General features: G+C 36.2%; 1 pseudogene; it reads left to right on the top strand.

The window, feature by feature from the left end:
- The first annotated feature begins 1,381 nt into the window (after positions 1 to 1,381).
- LOC129871766 (probable ribosome biogenesis protein RLP24) lies at positions 1,382 to 3,319 on the top strand (annotated as a pseudogene).
- The last annotated feature ends 6,191 nt before the right edge of the window (positions 3,320 to 9,510 follow it).

The raw sequence follows: 9,510 nt of genomic DNA, 5'->3' as shown, positions 1-9,510 counted from the left end.
GAAATTCGACGGGTTCGAAGCCTTACCTGATGGGGCTTTTTGGATGGTTGGATTCCTGTCATCATTCTGAACAATTTGGCATTGCCAATTTCTGAATTGGAGCCCCGCCACTTCGCCGCCTCTGGCCAGTGGAAGCGTAACCCTAATTCCCAAATTTGAATCGTTAGAGAGTGAATTCAATGGGTCTTTTGGGATTTCTGTGTTCTTCATTGCATCGTGATCAAAACACATTGGAAAATTTATATTTTCGTCGACATTCTTGGTGACGCCGCCGCCGCCGGAAGTCTTGCCGCCGCCTGAATCCTTTGAACTGATATTTGACAAGATTGGTAATGAATTTGATAGAGATTTTTGTATGGTTGTATTCGTGTTGAGATCCTCTACACTTTGGCATTGGTCTTGAAGTTCGAATGTCACCAGAACTCCGGCGTCGAAGTTCAACAGTAGAGTGCCGGTGACTCCATCATCTATTGGGGCTGGGCTTTTATTATGAGGGGCGCACTGAGGTGGGAAACCAACCCCAGGTGGTGCGCCAACTTGAATACCATCGGCGGGCGTACAAAAGACATCCCGATTGGCCGGCGATTCGCCGGAGTTTCGCTGGACAGTCGCGGCTTTATTTCTCTCGATTGCCTCGTTGAAATTGCTTGATTTTCGGATATGTTGTAGCTGAGATGTTATTCTAACATTCTCAATTGGTGGTTTATCAAAACAATTCACAGAATTGGAGCTAGAATCGATTTCTCGTTCAGTGATCGCGTCTGGTTTTTCAATATTCCCGGGGCTTCGGATGTCCGATTGAGACGATTCTTGAAGAGTTTTGCTTAGTCAAAGATTGTATAGTTCTTTGGACTGATCCAGTGGCCTGAAAAGTTCTATCGGCGGCGATGATGCCATTCCGACAGAGTTGTTGCTGTTTGTAACGGCTATATTTTTGAGAGTGTATTTGCTACAGTAGAAATGTTAGGACCCCATAGAACTACTTGAAGATATATAAAATAGTAGGTTGATGCTTTAGATTTCTAAGTAAAAGAAATTTGAATTGAGTGACAAGCAGATCAACAACTATATGAGTATTTCACATAAAACTAAGGCCAAAGTGGATGATACTAACCATAGTTGTCTTATTTCTTATATTAGTACGTTGTTTGTAATTAGAAATCTGGATTATTCCTACCTTCTATGTTTTTGATTTATTTCTGCGTTTTGCTGCAAGAAAGGATAAGAATTCCTCCTTTAGTATCCCTAAGAGTTTACCTTTGGTGTATAACTCTAATGTTGCTTATTGAATCAATTTGTCCTTGTAAGTGTTTTGGTTTTAATTTAATACTGCATTTTTTATGGTACAGAGTGAATCAGGACAATATAACAGGACGACACAATGAGATTAGAAACATGTTGGTTTTGTTCCTCAACTGTATATCAAGACCATGGTGTTCAATTTGTTCAAAATGACGCAAAGGTAGAATATTAAGTTTTCTTTCCTTGTTGATTGCCATAGTTAGGTTTAAGAAAATGGTAATGTACCTAATTTGCTGGACTCATTTTTTTCTGTGACGAAATCACAAGATAAGTATCCCCGTAAATCTTGGACTTGTTAATGTCAGGCTATAATGCATATGTTCCTGTTTGAGCAGGACTAACAATAACCTTTTTACGCAAATTGAGCTAACCATTTCAAAGTGCTATTACTCAGTGTAAGCTCTTCTTTGTGCTAAATTATTATGGGAAACTGATTCATATAAATTTCAACGGTTCACTCCATCTAGCCTAACACCGGCAGGTTTAGTCCATAACTCTATAGATCAGACATAAGTACCATAGATATTTATATTTTTTTGATAATGTAAGAATTTATCGAATAAACAAATTATACAAAGGAGAAGAGGCAAACTAAGATTTAGGCATGTCTTGTAACAAGTTAAATATACATATATTGTAATCATAATATGTAAACATTACATTTGGATTTTACCTTTTTGTGCACTCAATCGGGAACTTAATCAAGAAAACATACCTGAGTCCATTAGGTTCCCTTGAGCTTTAAGTTTTATGGGATTCTAATTTCTCTTCCTTTTCCTTTTGTCTTTCAAAGCGTTTGTAAGTAGTGACAATTTGATAGAACATAGACAAGTGTTAAGAACAAAAGAAGAAAGATTGGTTGCAAGCTTCCACCTTTGAGAACTAACCTGCTAGTGATTCTTTTCCTCGGTCCCGCCCTATTATAAGGATTATTTTTTAGACAATACTCGATCTAACCTTGAGAAAAGTGGTGTACTTCATTCAAAGCTAACTAAATAGCTTATCAATTTTTGATTGTCACATACAATAATAGGAGTAATTAAACTCGTTTCACCTAATGCTCAACTACAATTGAGTCCTAGAGTGAATAAGTCATTGATTTATCATCTTTCTGCTTGTCTCTTTTATGGAACACCATGTTATTGAGATACGGTGTAGTTTTGAGGTCTTTTTTTTCTCATTGTTTTTCTCTGCCTTTTTATCATGAAAAGAGTGGGGGGATGGGGGGGTTGAATCTTTGCAAGGAAATGAATTGTTTTGAGTTCTTGTTTGTTCATCAAGTGAAGGAAATGCTTTCTGGTTTTTTCTCTCTGTGCACATCTTTCAGTTCTCTAGGTCTAAGTGCTATGAGAACTTTAAGATGAAGAGGATTCCTCGTAAAGTTAAATGGACTAAAGCTTATAGATGGCTGCATGGAAAGGCGTGAAGACAGACGCTCGGAAAGGTTCTCGAGATTCTCAATCGCTCTTTTTAGTGGGGAGGAATAGTGCGGGAAGGGAGCGAGATTAATATGTTTTTTGTTGGATTAAATTTTATCTACTGTACTTTCTTCTTTTTTATTTTATTTTACTTTGGATACTAAAAATTCCTTTCCTGCTACTAATTATCATTTGAAGGACTCAACATTTGATATTGAAAGGAAGTGTAATAGGCCAGAGAGATATGACAGGAATGTAACTGAAAACACTTCAAAGGTCATCAAGAAAATTGATAAAATCAGAGTCGATAGGGAGGAGAGACATATTACAAAGTGGTTCCTATTCCTTAGACTGTGCTTCACTAATTTCCGTTTCTTCTAATTTATCATGTGCCTGTTCTTGCTATTAACATAAGTTGGCAAATCATACAGGATGAAAGGAAAGAAAGCCAAGGAGCAGAGAGAAACAACAAAGGAGCTCGAGCAGAGCATTCACATGGTCAAAGCTCCTTATATGCTATACAAAGAGCCATCACTTACACGGCCTACCAAGTTCAAGGTTCACAAAAGCAGTCAGAGGAAAATCACATGGAGGAATGAACATTTTGCTTCCCATATTCTATATTTTCAAACTAAAAACACTAAATCACTTCATCCTTATTTTTGCAGTATGTATAACATTTTGATTACATTGACATGCTAAGCTTTCCCTTACCTTCAGAATAGTAATGGTTTGGCAACTTAGTCTCGTGTGTATTAAAATACTCGCATATTATATTGATCGAAAAGTAGAAACTTTTGAACTTCTAGCTTGAGTATTTTGATGAGGAACCAAATGCCAGATAATATATCTTTCACAAGGTTCTTAGTTTCTCTTGACCGTGGAATTATTATTGTGTTGGGGCGTTGTATCACCCTTCTCCTCTATCATCAGAGTCACTTTTATGTCCTTGTTTTGATTAACAACTATGTTGTTTTATGGTGGTTTAGTATCTACTATTGGCACTTGTGTTTATGCATCTTCTGCATATTAATCAAACAAACAAAAGCCAACAAATTCCAGAATAAGAGAACTTGTAAATTGAAGGAAATGATAGAACCTCACGCGTCTGAGTGGCATTTCAAGTAAAAATTTAATATCAGTGTGTTTTATTGGAAAACTTTACATCAAGTTTTGTTATAAGAAACTTTAACTCTATACACTGTGGAATCCACCAGCATGTGTGCAAGTTGACTGACATAGGCACCATGGCAATAGTCTTCAGCAGACAATGCTTTGGTCTAAGTCTTACCTTTTGCAAACATGTTTGGCTTATTGGAAAACAAGATAGATGGCTTTCCTTTTGATTGTCCTCTCAAGTGTAAGTTGTCTTTCTTCAAATGTAAAAATGGATAATTTAATTAATTGTATTTGAGAGTAATTTATGAAATGCTTCTTTCTTAGTTCACTTGTCCAAATTTTCAGAAAAAAATTGAAATTGTTAAAGAATTTATAATTAAAGTTGAAAAAAGTAATTAATAAAGAAGAGATTCAGAAATGGGTGATCATCTCATTTAAAGGCACATGAAAGTTTTGAACTAGGACTTCTCTGCTCCAATACCATTTTTAAAAAACGAAAGTTCCTCAACTAATTGTGGGATGCTTAACACCCTCCGCACGTCAAAGAATATGTGTTGGAATGTATGAATCCACTATGCTATATGACCAGGTCCCTAAACAGAATAATCAAGAAATGAACAGCTAATGCAATTAATAAATAAGACAGGATTTTTACGTGGAAAAACTCCTTGCTCAAGGGAGAAACAACCACACAATCTGTTTCATAGGATTTCCCAACCAATCTTCTCTAAAGTGCAAGAGCAAAGTTATCTATTACAACCTATGTAACTAGATATTAACCCTCTTCACCTGTCACGACCCAGCTCTGTGGGCTGCGACTGGTGCCCTATTTGGGCACCCAAATGAACTTACATACCAAAGTCGAGCATGCAGAAAATAACATATCAAACCAAAAGGGGGGACGGAACGCGCATCGCCATACATAGACATATATACAAACATATGGGTTGTTTTAGCCGTTATAACAAAAGGGGCCGCATTAAGACACATGTCATACACAGACGAACATACACGGCCCATGACCCACACCTATGTCTACAGGTCTCTACAGAACATAACGGAAGTATATGACGGGATAGGGCCCCACCGTACACAAATGGTCAAATATACAGAAGCCAGGAAAGCCATATACCAAAATGCAGGCTCCGAGTCAAAGAAGCACTCTGTGGTAGCAGAAGGTGTGTAGCCTATGCTGAGGGATCCTGAACGTCTGTACCTGCGGGCATAAATGCAGCCCCCCGAAGAAAGAGGGTCAGTACGAACTTTGTACTGAGTATGTAAAGCACAAACATAAAAAGTATAGATCGTAACTGAAAGGAAAGGTACAAGGAGCACATACCAAATCAGGACATCAAAATCTGTACTGAAAATATATGTACATAATGCAAATAAAAATGATGCATAAGGCTCGGAAACGTGGTAACCACCCTGACGCTGGTACCACAACACATCATACTCCGGAAGGTTTCAAATCTCTGTACAAACTCTGAACACATCATATCATCACAACATGTCATATCATCACAACATATTATATGCCATATCACATCATAATACCGTAAATGGTACACGGCCCTATGGCGAGGTCTCGGGACCTGTAACATATCATACTGCTGGATACATTATAGGGCGCACGATTGCAAAGCCGTCCTAGGTTCCAGCGAACGAAGTCATAGTAGTATACACGAGCGGAGTAGTGAGAAACTAATGCAACATATATATATCAAGCATTTCTGAAATTATATTTACAGTCCCAAGATGGGTATTAGAACATAAGGAGACGATTATGACATTATTCTTTAATAGGGAAAATCGCAGGCAAAAGTTATCCCCTTATATTATTCCAAAATAAACTAAGTAGGACAAACTAGACGAGTTTCGAAGGTAGTGGGCCCACCTCCGGCCAAGCCGAGGTGGTGTACGGGAATTTCAAACATTTGGCTTTACGGAGTCATCTATCAAGGTTGTAGGATGATCCGGTCTCATAAGTAGAGGCTATGGATATTTGCATGTTTTTTCCCAACATATAAGAGTTTTTGAATTCAATTTCACTGAATGGATTTATAGAAAATTCAAGCTTGGATTCCTATGAGCAGAATTTTTCCCAAGACTCAAATTACAACCTACTACACTTAGAATATGCCAAAATAAGAAAAAGAAGAGCTTTACATACCTTATCCGCTTCTTAAGCTCACTCCAACTCAACTCCCGGTTTCTCCAAACTCTACAAATGGTCACAATTGCCAATTGTAAGTTATAATTCTTTAATAGTTCAATTTCTAGTCCTTACTAGTCTACAAAAATTTGGGCAGCACCTCCTCTATAAATTCAACATCCTTGAGAATCTAATTCGGCCGAAATATCAACAACAACAACCACAACAATACCGACAACATCAACAATCACTACAAAAATATATTAATAGTCTTTCTTCTTCTTCTTCTTTGTTCTTTCTCTTCTTTCTTTTTGTTACATAAGGCCACAATTTCTACTCCAACTTCACACCTTCAAACTAATATCAATATTTCATATTCATTTACTAGCTCAAGACCATTTAAACATAATTCGAAAGAAATTAACATTATTCCATACACTATACCAAAAATTCTACCAAAACCATAATCCACCCAAAACTTCTACGAACACAACGAAATTACCAAATTACATTGCCTTCTTCCAAATTCATTAAGAATAACAATAATTTCCATATTAAAATTCCACTTCCATGATTTCATAAAACTATACTAAAATCACATAATTTCCTATAAAAACTTGTAACCAATTTCAAGGCCGTCTCGAATCGTTCAACTTTTAATTACACCATAACCGCCATAACGACACAACTAACAAGCTAAATAAAGTTCAATTCCTCTTCTCCCAACCATCACACCATATGGCCACACACACCCACTTGCACACCCACATGGTCACACACCTACATATATCACAATTACATGATTTCCACTTAATTCCACTAGCTACAACACATAGACTTCTTCCATAACATAAAAAGATAGAATTCTTACCTTTTCTTCAATTTTCGACTTGCCACAAATGTAGTTTTCTCGCTTAATTAATTATGCCACGTTGAAGAGGGCCTCAAACTTGACAAGAATTCAAGAAGACAAGATTTTTGGATCAAAGTTGAAGAACTAGGATTTTTTTCCTCTTTTTTTTCTAGCTTCGGTCTCTTCTTCTCTTGGAAGATGACTTAGCTCTCTTTCTCTCTTTTGATGACTTAGATTTTTCTTGAATGTTCTAGGAGATAGAATATATAAGATATATATATATATTGGACCCTCCTAATTAGTTATCACTTGGACTAATTTTTCCATGGGCTTGGGCTAACCATGGCCTTTGGGCCTCAACTTTCCTTACCATTATTATTATTATTCTTTTGGAGCCCAAACTCTAAGCCCCATTTAGTAGTTCACAAACTAGTTTCCAAAATTTCTAATTTCACCCTCGGCCTTCCTCCGTATTTCCACATCAATTATTTTCCATGAACATCACACCGGTACTAATTAAAATAAATAAAATAATTCACAACCTCATTCCTTACAAGCCCAAAAATACTTTTTTTCTCTTTCCGAATGTGCAAAGGTGTGGAGTATAACATCACCCCTTTGTTTGCAACACACAATCACAAGACTTAGAGTCTAAGCAATATTATAATTCCCACTACATAAACTACCCTTAGTTGATGTAGACTTTAACAACTTGATTCAAGGTTAACACTAAACTAGGAATCCAATATTACAAATACACTTGACTGATCAATATTTCTTTATAAATTAGAAACTAATCTTACAATGATTAATATCTCAAATACAATGACACTTAAAGAGAAGACTCTACTAGATGTGGTTGATTAGGTCCCTTAAGTTCTAATATTGTATGTTGCTCCTTGAGAGAAAATCTTGATAAATTCACTTTGTTGATGTCAAAAAGCATACCTTTTATTTGTGAAAAGGTTTTTTTTAATTGTTTTAATGAGAGAAACCTCGGTATCTCTAGTTGGTGCAGCAGAACACAGTTTGCAGAGAAATCAAACACCTTTTCACCAACCTTGTCAGCATTACAACTAGCTTGCATATCGGTAAGAGTCAATTGAAGTTGATGCGACTTGATCCCTCTATTAGGTCCCATGGCTTGTGTAACATCCCTCAAAAAAATTCCCACAAAATACCTTAAGAATGCTTTGGAAATAGTCCGCTCATGTAACGCATTATTCTTAACCTTTTTGGAAAATCCGAGTTTGGAATATTGATCGGGGGGTCAAAACCTACGGGAAAATGGTCTCGGTGGATTTTTAGGACCCGTAGATCAGAAGAGGGATTTTTGAATAATCCACAAAATAGTGTGGTTTGCGACAGAACTGCGTCACCGACCTAGGAAGCAGTTCCGACCGAGTTGGTCACGACAGGACTGCGTCGCGAACCTGGGAAGGTTTTTTGGCCGAATTTAGTTTTTTTAAGGGCATTTTAGACTTTTCCCAAATTATTTGTTAATGAACCTAGACGTTTTTAGGACCTAATTCAACTCTATAAATTAACCTAAACCTCTAATTTTATTCATTCATCTATCAAATATTTTTCTCCTACAAAAAGGCTCAAGGGTTTCCATTGAAGACTTCCAGAAAATTCACTCAATTTCTCCATCAAAATTCTCAATTTCTTCCAAATTAATTGGTGTTCTCACTCAAGCTATGTGGGTATTGATTCATGGATCCTTTCATCCATGGAGCCCAATCAATTTCCTAAGGTTTTGTATCAAATTAAAGTTAGGTATTTTATGGGTTTTGTGATCTCTATTCCAATTGCATGAATTTTGATTTAAAATATGATCATGAGTCTATTTTGATATAAATTGATGGTTATTGAATTAAATTGAAGAGTTTTTCCATAAATTCTTCTATTTTGATTTCTAAGGTTCATTATGTAAATTATGAATATTTTAATTTATACATCTAAAGGATATTATCTATATGAATTATGTATGGGCCAATATAAACTTTATGATTATGCATATTTTCAAGTTAATTTCATGATTTTTAATTCAATTGATCATGCATTCATGCCATACCCTAATTTCAAGTTCAGGCTATGGTCATGAATTTTCAAAGTATGAATTATGACTATGTATTTTTATTATGATCATGAATTATAAGTATGTCTCAAATTATGGAATTTCATGCAAGTTATGAAGTAAGGTGACTTAGGCCCTATGTGGTGACCTAAGTCCTAACAATATGAATTATGTCTATGTATGTATGATTTGTAATGTGCATGGACAATACCCGCATTTCACTTATGTTATGAAAATGAGCTACTCTATGATTTTTAAACTTATGATCATGACTATGATATACTTCATTATGATTTTTATGCTATGTATGTATTCTGTGGAATTTGACTTAGCACCGAATGTGGACTTGAGGTGGGGACTCGAAATACGGGGTCCTTACATAAAGTTTCTTGTTGCATAACTACGTGCCACCATAGGTACAAAGAGATTAGAGGTTAATACCCAAATATCTACGAAGTGAGTACCCAAAATATCAAGTCTTGGAGGTGAGTACCCGAGTCTAAGAACTAGGGGTGAGTACCCGGTTCACATAACTTCTTAGTGGTCCACTTAGGCATGTAGGAGTCTACCTTGGAAAAGTAGT

Source organism: Solanum dulcamara, chromosome 10 (genome assembly GCF_947179165.1).
Source record: "Solanum dulcamara chromosome 10, daSolDulc1.2, whole genome shotgun sequence".
NCBI lineage: Eukaryota > Viridiplantae > Streptophyta > Magnoliopsida > Solanales > Solanaceae > Solanum > Solanum dulcamara.
The sequence above is the reverse complement of the archived record's forward strand: the minus strand, read 5'-3'. Positions and strand labels throughout refer to the sequence as shown.